Genomic DNA, 14,284 nt, shown 5'->3' with positions numbered 1-14,284 from the left:
TGAGCTGTCTAAGTTCCTTCTTTACTCTGTGCGCAATGAAACTGAAATGGAACTAACAACATTTTGGCAGTGACCAAAATTTGATAATTTAAGAATATTTTCAGTGTGAATTCTGACAAAGTTTAGGGCCCATCCAGCCCCCTATCCATTTGGTACCAGCATAAAGCAGAAGGAATTAAAGTTGATCATTCATTTTTTTTTTCTATTATAGAGTCTTAGACTGTTTCAAGATTGATCTTTACACTCCTACTAGCATGTATGGTGTGATGCTGAGCCCAGGGTCAACTTTATTAGTATCTCATTCTGCCCATACACAAAATTCGACAATTTTACTTCAGTTCAGTTATTATCCTTTCTTTACCCATGATGATAATTTAGCAATTGTAGCATTTGCTGTTGACATATTGATTTCATTCTGTGTCTTTCTGTAGAAGCTTTAGTGAGTAATGACTGCAGCCAGACTACATGACTTACAGTAGTGCTAGAGAAGTTGTCACAACACAGCTCTAAAAGTATATTACCGCGTGCTCAGCTCATAGTTACTTGTTTAGTTCTGCTCATAATATATAGGCCATTCCCAAGTTACAGTCAAGTATCTAGGTACTCAGTTTCATTATCCATAACTCATAATTGTCATCATCAGAATATAATTAAGAAATATACAAGTAGATGGGCATCATGTTCGGAAGAGGATTATGAAAACAACAACAACAACAACAACAAAGCCTTACATCAGGATTAAGTTTATAATAACGGATATGCAGTATGTATTTTCTGTTTCATTTTCTTACAAAATGAATATGGTTGTCATTCAACATGTTGCAGTACTAAATGAAATATATTATTTTCATACATTCACAATTGTTTTGTGATTTATATATTAGAGGTGAATACCTGCATGCAAGTTTTAAAAAAATGTGATTTCATGTTAATGTGGTCAGGCAATTTAGATCAGTTAAAATTCATGGTGCTTGCTTTAATGCAAGTTGCCGACTGGCTAAGGAAGTGTGGCTGGGATGGGAAATTTGGTACAGCCCTGCAACTCCTATGCATCTAGTCATTTGAGATGTCAGACGCTGGGAAACAGATAAAGATAGGAAATTTTTAGAGATCATGACCTGCAGATATACCAGTAAAATTGTACCATCAACTTCAGCAGTCATAAATGCAAGACTGCATATTGCTATTTTATCAGCCATTTCAAACCTGCCACTGTCACCTACTTCATCACCGTTTACAGCCATCTTGGCATACTGCTCAGTGACCTATACATTCATTCTCCTAGGCACTCTTTTAAGATACTGCACAAAGCATAGGATTATTGAGGGTTTGGAGCAGAGGGGGATGGTCGATAAACAATTCGTGAGTCATGGTGCAAGGGCTAGTCAAGGCCCGCCCATATTCTTCATTCATTCATTCAATTATTCATTCATTCATTCATACCAAATCATCTACCTTGATACTGATATTAATTACTGATACTTTTCTGTAATTTTAATAAACACTTCTTGTGTTCTGAAACAGTTTAACAGTGTTTAAAATACCTCAGTTTAACACATTTGTTTATATTTGTGTGAGGAAGAGAGTGATTTTTGTATGTGAACATATGTACTTCACAATGTTCACAACAACCGGTAATTATGTTTTGTACATGGCAGGGCTTTCTTTTTTTTAGCAGAAAGGGATACAAGTGGCATTAGGATGAAGAATCCATCTTGCCTGCAAATGCAGTTTTAGAATACTCATTAGTTATACTTGTATAAAAACAAGGCTTTAACTCTGAACTAGCATTAAAGTATTCATATTCTTATATAAACACTGTTGATAAATCGCACTACCAGGATTACTGCTTCTGGTAGCATACAGTGTAGACTGCCTTCGCTACAATATGATTTAAATATTTTACATTTCGTGAAGTCATTTATCATATTCACTCTGAATTCCTCAAATAATTTACACTGCCATAGGGTGTGGTTTGTAGTTTCTTTGGCATCACCACAGTCACATATTTCTGTATTAATGATATTAAATTGAATAAGGCACTCATTTAGACAATGATAGCCACCTGTTATTCTGTTTATTGAGACAATAGATTTTCTTTGAAACAGGAATCTCTGGAACCAAGATTTTCCATTGTTTTGGTAGTAACACTGAAAGGGCTTCCTTCCTTTATGGTTTCCTGGTTCTCTGTGCCATTTCTTGGCTGCTACTCTCAGTTTGGTCTGCCAATAGTTCTTCAAAACTGTGACAGGAAACAAGTATTGAGCATCTTCACCTTTCCGAATACTCTCCTTTGCCGACACATCTGCTATTTTGTTGAGGATGGTACCCATATGTACTGGGATCCACACAAATTTAATATCCTTTTTATGGTTCTTCAATGCCAGTAGTTTCTCATTTATTTTCAGAAGTATCAGAATTATATTAATGCATTTTGCACTCTTAATGTTAACGACAGTTAACGGTGGAATAAAAGTCTCTGCAGTGATTTGTACAGACGTTTCTCTCAGCACTCACTTGAGCACATTCAAGTATTCATTTCAACTTTCTCAACCTAATTATAATGTGTGAATGTTTGTCTAGCAACTGATATTTTTTATGATGTTTTTCATGTGATTTTCAAAAGAGGAAGCTTTTATCTTATACGTACAAGCATATGTTCTCTCCATTTTGGACTGGTTCTTTGGTTTGGTAGGGTATTGTGTACTAGACTGTACCTCCAAGCAAACCAACTTCTCCTCCTCCTCCTGCTTTATATTGTTCTTATCACAATTGCTAATAGCAGCAGTGGTTGTGGCAGAGGAGGTAACATCATCATCATCATCATTTGAAATTTTGATCACTGACTAACCACTTAGAATATATATACTCAGTTTCGGGTGATAGAACATTAACCCAGCATACTATACATTAAACATGTGTTATCATATCATAATATAATTTTCTATATATTGCATTACACATTTAAGTGAACCAGCAGAAGCTCAGTAATTATGAAACAAATAATTATTGTTATTAGGAAGTCATTAAAATATTTACATAATTATAAATATAACTGGTTGTTACCAATTATGTCTCTTATGTGGCTATACTGCCGACAGCTGTCGCCGTATAGTTGAAGGCACAAACCGTCTTCACATGCTTGAACATTGGGATTGTGGTTTTTCAAATTCCACCAGAGACATGGATGCCTATGTGCGTTTATTTTGCGTTTGTGTTGTTCTGTGTGTAGCTAGCAGCCTATGACAGGCTGATCCCCTGTCCAAGGAATCCTACCAACTGTATAGATAACAAACTGAAAAAGTGGGAAAGACCCAAAGTGCTGTAGAGCCATAGAGATGGAGAAAAAATGTGGATATACTGCATGCCATATCAAATGAAGTAGCTCAGAAGGGAAAAAATATGTTTGTAGATGTTATTAGATCTCAACCACTGTCATCTTCATGTTGGGCATTAGTCCATGTGGACTGTAATATTTTCAGGCCATCTCTTAAGGAATCTTCCTAAATTTGTCTTTTCTCTACCTTATGTGTTCTAATTTATTTTGGTACTCTATTGTTTTTCATTCCATTTTTTATATTGTGGTGTACAGACCTGTTGCTAAGCGGTGACTGTGTAAACAGTGGTCATTGATAGGTAACACCTGTAACACAACAATATAAGAACTGTGTTTTCTATGTGATCCATGCCAAGATGTTGTAACCTGGAAGTTTGGAGATTAGTCAGTTCAGCTGAGTTCTGTACGGGAGTCTGTGAGGAGGTTACTTGAGCCAGACACAGAGGAATAGCCATTGTTAGAGCTGTTACAAAGAAATGTCTAGTAACAGAGTGAGAACAAAAGACTATGGGCTCTAGTGAACTGTAAAGCATGGAGATAGTGATAGTGCCATAGTTATTTGTAGTTATGACCTGTAAGGGGTTAATAAATCCATTCACCAATCCAAACCTTATCTACAGTCACACATATTACATGTGACAATATTGTTTCCAATTAGTTTCATAATTCTGCATAAGTGTGATGATGCAATTTCTATTTTTTCTGAAGAGTCATAATCTTTTATTATGATCTAATAATGTACACACAGTTCTGTTCATAAGTAGCATTTGTGATGACCAGATTTTTGTTAATGTTGAGTCTAGCCTGCTTTGTATTAGTGAAGAACTGTATCCTGGTTTATTTCTCCAGTTGCTTGTGTAAATATTTATATTTTTAAAGACACATTCTTCTTCAAGTGATATAGTACAGTATGACATAGTGAAAGGTATTAACTTGTTCTAGCATTCTAGCACCAATATGTCTGACTTACATGTGGGATTATCTACCCTGAATCCCAGCTGTTAGCTGCAGTCTTAATGAAACTTGCCTCCTTATATCTTTGTATTGCTCGTTTGTCGCCATTTATTTCTTGTGAGCCATAGAATATTTGGTTGTAGGAAATATTCTTCTATTTGCACAAGAGAGCGCCCTTTTGTTTCGGGTAACAGTAGGTATAAAAACAATGAGCATAGTAAGGAAGACACACCAAATATCCAGAAAATGCCATGAATACCAACTGCTCTAGCAACTGAAGAGAATGATTTAGTTACATAAAACATACCACTCTCATTCATGGTGAAAATATAAGCCCCAACAAAACATCTAATCTTAGATGGCAATATTTCTCCAATCATTGATGGTGGCATTACAAAATATCCATATGTACTGAAAGCCACATATACCAGCACCAGGCCAATTAATATCCAGGCTTCAATATTTTGCATGTAAACAAATGTACCAATCAATACTGCACTAACACCTGAACCAAGACCTGAAGAAATACAAACTGTTCAACATACAAACCACACTAACATTACACAAGAGACAGCCATGAACACAACTCTAACTACTATAGGATTCTGACGATGGTGTATAAGACATAGAGATATTGGGTTTTTGGACTTTATCCATCGTCCTCGTTTTTAAGATAACTAAGAAAAATACAACGTTTCAGACACTGGATCTGTTTCCATCCTCAGGTGAGGGAAAACACCTATTCTGTTGGGTCCCTTAGAAAGAGCTAGCCTCATTCACTGGACCACCTGAGTACAGAAACAGATCCAATTTCCGAAACGTCATGTTTTTCTTAGTAATCTTAAAAACCAGGACGATGGATAAAGTACAAAAACCCAATATCTCTACAACTCTAACTGCTGACGTTAAAATGGTAGTTAAGTTGATGTCTAGACTTCCATCACTTTTGAACCCTGAGATGATATTCACAGAATAGAATATAAAGAGATTGGTTCAACAGACAATTTGCATAACTTTGAATATGTGGATGATAATGAATGGCTTGTATGCTTGAGGTCTCAAATATTGATTCCATTCCTGACTAAAGGCCAGACTTCTATTCATTTGGTTAGTGTGTTCTCTCTCTTCATCCTTTATTCTTTTCAAGAGTTCTTGTAGATCAGTCTCTACCTATAAAGAAACCACATGATAGACTATTCCCAATTGAATTTTATATCATTCAGGAATTACATCTAGAGTGTACTGTAATTATACCATCATTTCATTGTGTCTTAGCCGAAATCTGTAAATGTAAACCTATTACAGTGCGTCTAAGCTAAAATGTTTTTATTTATTTATAGTATATACATGATTCGAAGCATTCATGGTGGCCCTATATAGTGAGGTTCTTGTGTGACCATTTGTGTCAATGTCAACCTGGTACCTGATGTTTTAGAGACTGCCTCATGCAGTCCAAGATGGCACAGATAACAGCTTTGTGTATAAATATAATGCACAAACACAACATATATCATGTCACCCCCTGATGATGGAAACGGAGACAGTCTCTGAAATGTTTGCCATTCACTCCACACTGTCATGACTGATTGTCCAAGAAGACTTTCGTTCTAGTTGTGATTTGTTTAGTAATGCTGTCAGTAAGTCAGACTATATGTGTTGAATGGTATGCTGATTAGTGAATAATGAATTGGAAAGGATGTGATAGGAAATGACCATAGTTTCATTTGAGGTGCTATTTTGGCATGTGCCAGATAAGAGACTGAAGAAAACTATGAAAATCCACAGCCAGGATAATTGGTGAACTAGGTGAGATTCAAACACATTTCCAGAATGCATCTCAGAAGAGTCACTGCTTGAGCCAACTTCCTTGGTACTAAGTTAAACATTCTTCAGTAATCTCTCTTACATAAGGTCTGTTCGCATCATAAATCCAACAAAAGTAGCGTTAATTCACATGCATATATAAATAAGGTTAAGCACCTTCATTGAAGTTGCTAATAAACATTCTTGTTTGGTAATTTAATTTTACAATGAGTGTCAACATCTATATGCATGATCTGTAATGAATGAACAATCATAACTGTGGTGCTTTGTGTTACCTAATTCCACGCTTTCCCTTCTGATCAGATCCTTTGCATGCAGGGACCCCAGAGTTAAAGATAGCTGAAGAGTGATTCAGTTTCACCAAATGTGAGCATCAGGAAAGTCTAGAATTCATGTGCCTGTCTTCCAAACTGTGAACTGTGGCATGATATCTGGACCTATAAATGATGTTTCCCTAGCATAGAATAAAAATTAAGACATTTAATGGAAAGTAGGCATCACAAGATCTTTCCTGAACTTTCCATTCTCCTTATGAAATTCAAAAGTGTTCAATTTCCTTTTTCATCATTGCACATCTACTACTATAGTCTCTTGAATGAAAGTAACTGCCGCACCATACATCGCTCTGTAACGTACACCACCTGAATTTGTTTTCTGCATTCAGTAGAGTTACAGAATGATGTGTATCTTACCTCAACCTGATGGTTGTGTCCCCATAACCATCTGACCACATTGTTGTCTTTGTTGTTGTGATTGTTTCTGATCAACCACACTGGACTCTCATGCAGAAGACTATAGCCCACAAGATCTACAAATGTAATAGCAGCTCCCACTCCTGCTGCTATTGGCCAGCTGACAGTGGTGCCAACCAGGTAAATCAGCATGATGCCTGCAGAATATGTAAGGAGAATAGAGGCAGAGAGGGTGCCTCTTAGTTTTGAGTCTGCCATTTCTTCCAGATGGAACTGTAACAAATGATGTGTTGAACACCCATGGCTTTATAAAGTAACTAAAAATTCAGTAACAGATTTGAACTGAGACTGGCCCAATAAAAAAGATACTTAGATAGTTCAGAGTTACTGGTTGAGATGCCACCCTGTTTCAATGTTGTGGGGTAGCTTTTAATCCACAAACACAGTCAAACACAATTCACTAGCCATAAAATAGGATGGCTCATATAAATGGAACTAAATTTGATTACTGAAAAATGTTATGAGTCATCAACCTGGACAAAATGTCTAATGACATGTGTCTACTATTTCCTGCTATTCCTAGCTTTGTGAATTTTGTCCATTGTCCGATGCTCAAAAAGGGAACATTGGGTTTCAGGAGCTAGATCTGCTCCCTCAGATAAGGGGTTTCTACCCATCTTTGTCCATTAGAAAGAACTACTCACCTAATCACCATGTATGTATTTGTTCAATTGCAAACAGCATCACATACATAATGCATAGGTGTATTTAAGATTTTCCATCACATCAGATTGTCGTGTCTGGCCCCACTGGTTCAGTGGTTATCACCATTAGACTGAAAGCTAGAAGAAACCTGGCACTCTCACCTTGTTGTTATTCTACATTCTATAAAACAATATTTTTCCCAAACTTTGCATACTTCTTCAAGGTCTATTAGCATACATTATGCAGAACCATTAAGTGAGCGGTGCTTCTTCGCTTACACTTCACATGTTTGTGCATCTGCCTCCAGTATATCATATTCATTTCAAATTTCATGAAAATAGGTCAGCTGATTCAAAAGTTGAAGTGGGAGAGAGAGACACACACACACACTTTCACAGCTTTCTAATATCATAAGCCTATTTCTTTCCTTATGGAAATGAAGTAGGCAAAGAATGGACTACATTTCTGCTAAAATAACTTATTTTACCCAGAGATAAAAGGAAGGTCTGTCACAGCTCGATTTAGATATGTAGTGTGCGTAACAGTCAGTCATGATGATATATGTATTTATGTGACCCACTTGCATGTAATGTGGAATTTGTTCTGAAATTCCCTCATTATTCAATCATTATATGTTCATNATGTCCTGTGTTTAATATGTGTTCTGAGTATCCTGTATTGCTGTTATTGTGTCTTATGTCATGTATGTGTTCTTTATATCATGTTCATGTTGATTTTGCCTTTACCTTTGAACCAGTGGAAAGTTCTTGTTAAAAATTCAATGGGAAGTCTGATATAACCTGCCTTTGTCTCTCACAGTGGTTTCACACATATCACTTATTCATCCCATTCAATTGCCCAAGTTGTGAAAGTATGTATATACACACGGAGGCAGTCTGACAATTAATTCCAGCTGTGAGACATTGAGACTAACCACGTCTCCTGTAAGTGCATATGACACAGCCAGTCATAGAGTATCTTTTATCCTGCTGTATATATGCAGTGAGATTAAAGCAGTGAAATTTGGAAATTCTGGGTTACCATAATAACAAATTGTCGAGAATTTGATTTGTTTCATTCTGGTCCGTCACACTAATACACGTAATGTCATGATATGTTAAACAGTTCCATCTAGTGTGACTAGTGAAGATTTCTCTTATTTCAGTTATTTATGCCCTTACATGTTTCGGTCTTCAGAGACCATCTTCAGAGGGACACCTTTATATCAATACAGTTAGAAGCCACTATTACAGTACATGTTCAAAAAGTTAAAATGTATACATACAATATTAATAATATACACTTGGGTATAAAATCTAAAGTCTTTACAACTACAGCAGCTGTTCCAATACATAAAAATATTTATACACGTAGTTTGTTTGTTAAGACTCTATGGGAATTCGTAAACCAAGCTGGTTTGTTTTGTTCCTGTTATTAGTTCTTTTGTTGTATCATGAAAGTCATATATTAGGTTATGAACGAGCGAGCTGTTTTCTATGAATACTGATAATATGTTTTCTTTATTGCTAGTGCGGTGGGACTAAGTCCCTTGTACTGCAGCCACTTCTGGCCTATTGTACCAGCCTCAGATGATAGGTGAGGGTGAGTGTGGAGCAATTGGTGGAATGAAGATTGGCAGAGGAAACCGAAGTACTCGAAGGAAACCTGCCCCAGCGCCACTTTGTCCACCACAAATCCCACTTGACCAGACCCGGGATCGAACCCGGGCCGCCGCGGTTAGAAACCAGCGACTAACCGCTTGAGCTATGACGCCTGATAATATGTTAAAGCAGACCAGGCCAAAAAAGAAATGCTGGCTTAACTTACTCAATTTTGCTGACATCTTCGAAATAATGTCCTTGGGAACGTACACAGCGATCCCATCGTTTTTGTTCACGCTTCAAAGGCGCCTTGGAAGTCATTTTCCTTAATGCTGTCGAGTACGGCTTACGGTTCCCGGTTTCAAAACGTCAACCCTTCAGTTTCGTTTACAACTTGTGAAACGTAGCGAAATCACAGGGGGCTAAGTCCGGCGAGTAGGTAAGATGGGGAGCGATAACCCTGTTAGTAGTCACAAACCAGTGGTTTTCAGGGAAGTGTGGGCAGGCCCGTTGTGTTTGCGCCAAAATTCCGATCTTTTTTCTTCTCAAATTCTCTCTCAAACTTCTCAAAACTTCACAGTAAAAGTCAGAGTTGACCGGAGTGTTAGGAGGAACACGTTCACAGAGAACAATCCCCTTCACATCGGAAAAAAAACAACGAGCATGCTTTTCGTTGAACTGCTGCACCATTTTGGTCTTTGCGATTGTGGGCTCTTCCACTGCGACGATTGTTGCTTTGTTTGTGGATCATAACCGTAAATCCAACTTTCGTCACCTGTTGTCCTAGAGAGAAAATCTGGGTTCTCCTTAGCCTTCTCTCATAACTCTAGGCACACGTATATGCGCTGCTGCTTTTGATCATTTGTCAAGAGATGGGGAGCAAACTTTGCTCCACACGCGGCACATGTTCAATTTTTCTGTTAAAATCTTCTGGAAAACTACATAACTGACCCCAGTCGTGTCCACGAGCTTATAAATTGTTCGGCGACGGTCTTCTTGGATGAGTTCTCGAAAATTTTCATCTTTTCTTTTAGTCGTTTTGCTGGTGGTTGGTCGTCCTGAACTGAAACTGGACCGGCCTTGAAACGTGAATGTCTTTCAAAAACCGCTGTCCGGCTTAACGAATGTTCTCCAAAAGCCTTACAGAGCATTTCAAGGGTTTCTGTAGCGGATCTACCGAGCTTCGTGCAAAACTTAATGCAAACACGTTGCTCGATTTTGCCATTCATCGCAGACAAAAAGAAACGCATAGTCGAAAAAGCACTCGTGTAAAAACAATGCCTTTTCACAGCGCGCTGTCAATTGGCAGAGTGATGCAATAGGCTTCCGGAAAGGTGACCTTGTCCTCCACTCTAAACTTCTTTCATCGAGGCAGTTACAACAACAATAACAGTCCGGGAACTTTCTGATAGAGGAGACGGTTTACAATTCACAATTTACGTGATATTCGCGGAAGGTGGCACTGAATATCGGCCTCATTGTATCATTCAATATCATGCAGGGCTGAAAAGTAATACAAGGGAGAGGAGAGAAATTTTAGAGTTCGAAAGCCCATTTAGCAAGTGATGAGAGCATCCATTGAATGCTCAGCAAGTGTTAACACTAATTGTGCACGGGACACCAGTGTAACGTGTGTAGGTCCAAATCCCACTTCTGACACCAATGTAGCGTGTTTCGTGTGTCACGCTACAAATAAATTCACGCCGTTCTTTGATATAGCGACTTTATTCCGTTCGCTCACACTTTACACACACTTTACAAACATCTGCACTTGCAGTGCTACAATCACTGCTCACAATAACTCGGCGATGCTGGACCGGCTTCTCTGGCGGTTATCCCAAGACTGACTTCTCAGCTGGCTACTCCGAGACTTTCTTCTCCGAAGGCTGATCCGAGACTTTCTTCTCCAAAGGCTATTCCGAGACTGACTTCTCTGAAGGCTGGTCCGAGACTGACTGCTTCTCGTCGAAGCCGGGCTATTTATAACCTTGGCCGCTGCTAGGCAAATGAATCCTTTGTTATAACCATGGAGACTCCTGTTAGAACTACAATGGAGCAACTGTCGTTTCCTATGCAACGGTCTATTCTAGCGTTTCCATAGAAGTTACTCTTCTGGGCTGCCGACACGTTACATTATGTATATTGTTCTTTCTTTACAATTTCATGATCATGACCAAGAAATTACGCGTGTTTTGATTGCATAGGTTCCAGACTTACAGTAACAGCTGGAGTGCAGACCTCCTCCCCAAAGCCACCCAGCGCTCTCCCCAGAAGCATACAACCGCTTTTCGGCTGTCACTTCTTGCAACCGTTGGGCGCCACTTCTCGTGACCGTTGCCTATCTATCTTTATGTTTATTTATTTATTTGCCCGCTTCGGTAGAACACTTGACTCATTTATTTGCCCGCTTCGGTAGAACATTTGACTCTTCTCAGGGATGTGTCACGGTAATAACTGGGGCAACGTGGAGACTACACATTTAAAGCTAGTCCACTGATTCAAATCAAAGACACTATTTTCTGCTTAATCACAAATTGTTTATTTCAGAAGCAAACACTATATCTTTGTCCATGATTTATTTCAACCGTCTTCCAGTGCATACACTCATCTATCTCCTCCTCTCACTCGCACTACATGTTTCGGCACAAAAGTGCCATCTTCAGGTGCTTATTCAATTTACGCTAAACTAGTTCATTGCATGCCTTGTCTTCATATTAAAATAACTAAAATATATATTTATCATATATATTGATAAATGTTAAATGTTAAAAATATTAAAATTGTTCAGGAATTTTTTCTTCCCTACGTCGTATCTCACTACGCGAGTCACATCTATCCTCTTTTGTTGGAGCACTCTTTCACTAACGTGTATTATTGTGCTTTGTGTTGTTTCTTGCTCCTGTGACTGCGTGTGTTATACTGCTGGGCCTGCTGGGTATGTGTGTGTGTGTGCTGTCTTCGTTTTGAGTCTCTCACCCCCCAAGGAAGATTCCTGATACTCATTCCTCTCAGGGGATGAGTCTACCCAAGGATTATAGTGAGGCTTGAAAGATTAGGTCAATTGAAAAATCCAATGACCTCATCGGGAACCCAACCTTTTGACTTTTTGAATAATGTCTAAGAAGTTAAAAAATACCCGATTAGCAAAGATAGCGTACTCCAAACAGTTCAGCAGCTTTTAATGTAATCCCATGGAAGTTTCTCCGCTCGTAGAATAAGACGCTGGTGTAGGCGAGTCCGCTGCCGGAACTCCAGATACCAACTCGGTACTTCTGCAACGGTAAGGTGGGATTGACTTGGTACACCTCACTGAGCGACACGGTCATGGGGCTCTCACCCGAGGCATTCCAGCTCTCAGCCACCAGGGATTCGCAGTCCAGCGGGATATGAATATCGCTGAAGAATTCCTCAGCAGAGGTCGCTGTGTCCAGAAATATAACCCACCTGCCAGAAGAGAAGCTGCACTGCGTGGAAAACTGAAATATTTTTAAATTGTTACGTCCACAGTCTTTTACACTCCTAAAATAAAATAAAAGTAAAATAATCATTCTAATTTATTAAATTATTTCGTAGACTACCATATTTCATGTGGGTGTCGTAAGGGAACAACATAATCCCCCCATGTAGACTTTCGAGAAAAAAAATTTGAAAAGAGAGAATTATACCAAATATTAATACCGGTGCCAAGAATGAAATTCACTCCTAAATGTAGCGCCTTCCGAGTTTTAATATAGAGACCCCGAAATCTACGGCGATCCGTAAAAATATTCTTAAACAAGAGTCTGTAAAAAAATTCGCGTTATCCCCCTTAGAAAAAAAAAAATGGCTGTCCTTTATTGCTGTGACATCAAATAAGTTTTGAAGAGCAGGTGATAAAATATAAAAGATTTTCTGGTGTCTGGCCTCAAAATGGATAATATATAAGAAACAGAAATGAGAAGTGTAAATTAATAATATTCTTGGATTTAAATATTTCTTACCGGAAGTGCGACATTTAAACTTCGTTTCAGTGCTTCCTGGGATTTGAATTCATTACGACGTTTAAAACATATGCACTCCATCGAATTATTGCAAATATATCCGTTTTTCGATTCGTTTTCTACACTAGATCTGCTAGAACTTCCCTCCAACATATACACATGTGACGCTAGACGCTTCTGTTTTCTTCTGCAGTTTGATAGTTTTGGCGATTCTTTTTTTTTAATTTGTAATCTGATTCGAACTGTATATCTCCCAAACACAACTCTTGTTTACAATGCATAAATACGAGCCTGCATTAATTACGAACTGTAGCAATGGCGAATATTCCAGTGTGATTATTAGTGTTCCGTGAGACCAATGCAACCTGAGGTATACTTATAAATCCTACTTTACTTTCAATAAAATCTCTAAATTTTGTCTGTATTCAGATGTATTCATTCTGTAGCCTAGCCCATACGTCACAGAATTTCTAACTTCGCATGCGTCGAGCAGGGGAAGCGGATAGATTCATCGCTGGATTAAAGCAAAGTATGCTTTCGCGCATGTGTCGCTTTGAAAAGAGAGCAAGAGAATACAGCTATGTTACTGTACTGCCAGATTTGTTGTTGAATTTCCGCATGATGTGATTCATAAAGAGACGATGCGATGCATACATAATGCAAATTAACGCTGGCCTAAAATGTGTGTACCAGTCATGACGCTCTTTTGTCACCTGTGATAATGCTTGTTGTGTCTCTGTGTCACTAGATGTAATGACGTAGAAGGGTCTGTTGCCATGGCATCGCGTCTGCTGTGTTGTATTCTTCATTACGTGGACAGGAAACGTTGCGTGGGAAATCAACGAAGAATGACTTCTTTCTGCAATTGTGCGTGTAGTTTGATGGTCTGAAACATACCTGTAAACATAGGTGGCATGACCTACACCCAACTTAGATTCCGCAAAATATATTTCCAGGTTAATTTTAAGTTTTATTTCCAAAAAAAAATGCTTTAACCCTTTAAAGACTCAACCCGTCGGTAGGGTATATTGATGCCGGTCCTCGCCAGGCCAGTCATTCTTGATTCCGAGTACCGCGGTCTCATGACTATATTTTACTGTCTCATGACTATGAGAGTCGTTCAACGTAATCTTCTTAAAGACCCAAAAGTCGAAGTCAAAGTTACTTTACGACTGGTAGTTTACTGTCAAT

The 14,284-nt window shown here is 38.4% G+C and overlaps 1 pseudogene; it reads right to left on the bottom strand.

Moving 5' to 3' along the window:
- Window positions 1-4,100: 4,100 nt before the first annotated feature.
- Window positions 4,101-13,902, bottom strand: LOC117282224 (annotated as a pseudogene).
- Window positions 13,903-14,284: the final 382 nt, after the last annotated feature.

This window comes from Cryptotermes secundus, unplaced genomic scaffold, assembly GCF_002891405.2.
Source record: "Cryptotermes secundus unplaced genomic scaffold, Csec_1.0 scaffold82, whole genome shotgun sequence".
In the NCBI taxonomy this organism is placed as follows: domain Eukaryota; kingdom Metazoa; phylum Arthropoda; class Insecta; order Blattodea; family Kalotermitidae; genus Cryptotermes; species Cryptotermes secundus.
The sequence above is the reverse complement of the archived record's forward strand: the minus strand, read 5'-3'. Positions and strand labels throughout refer to the sequence as shown.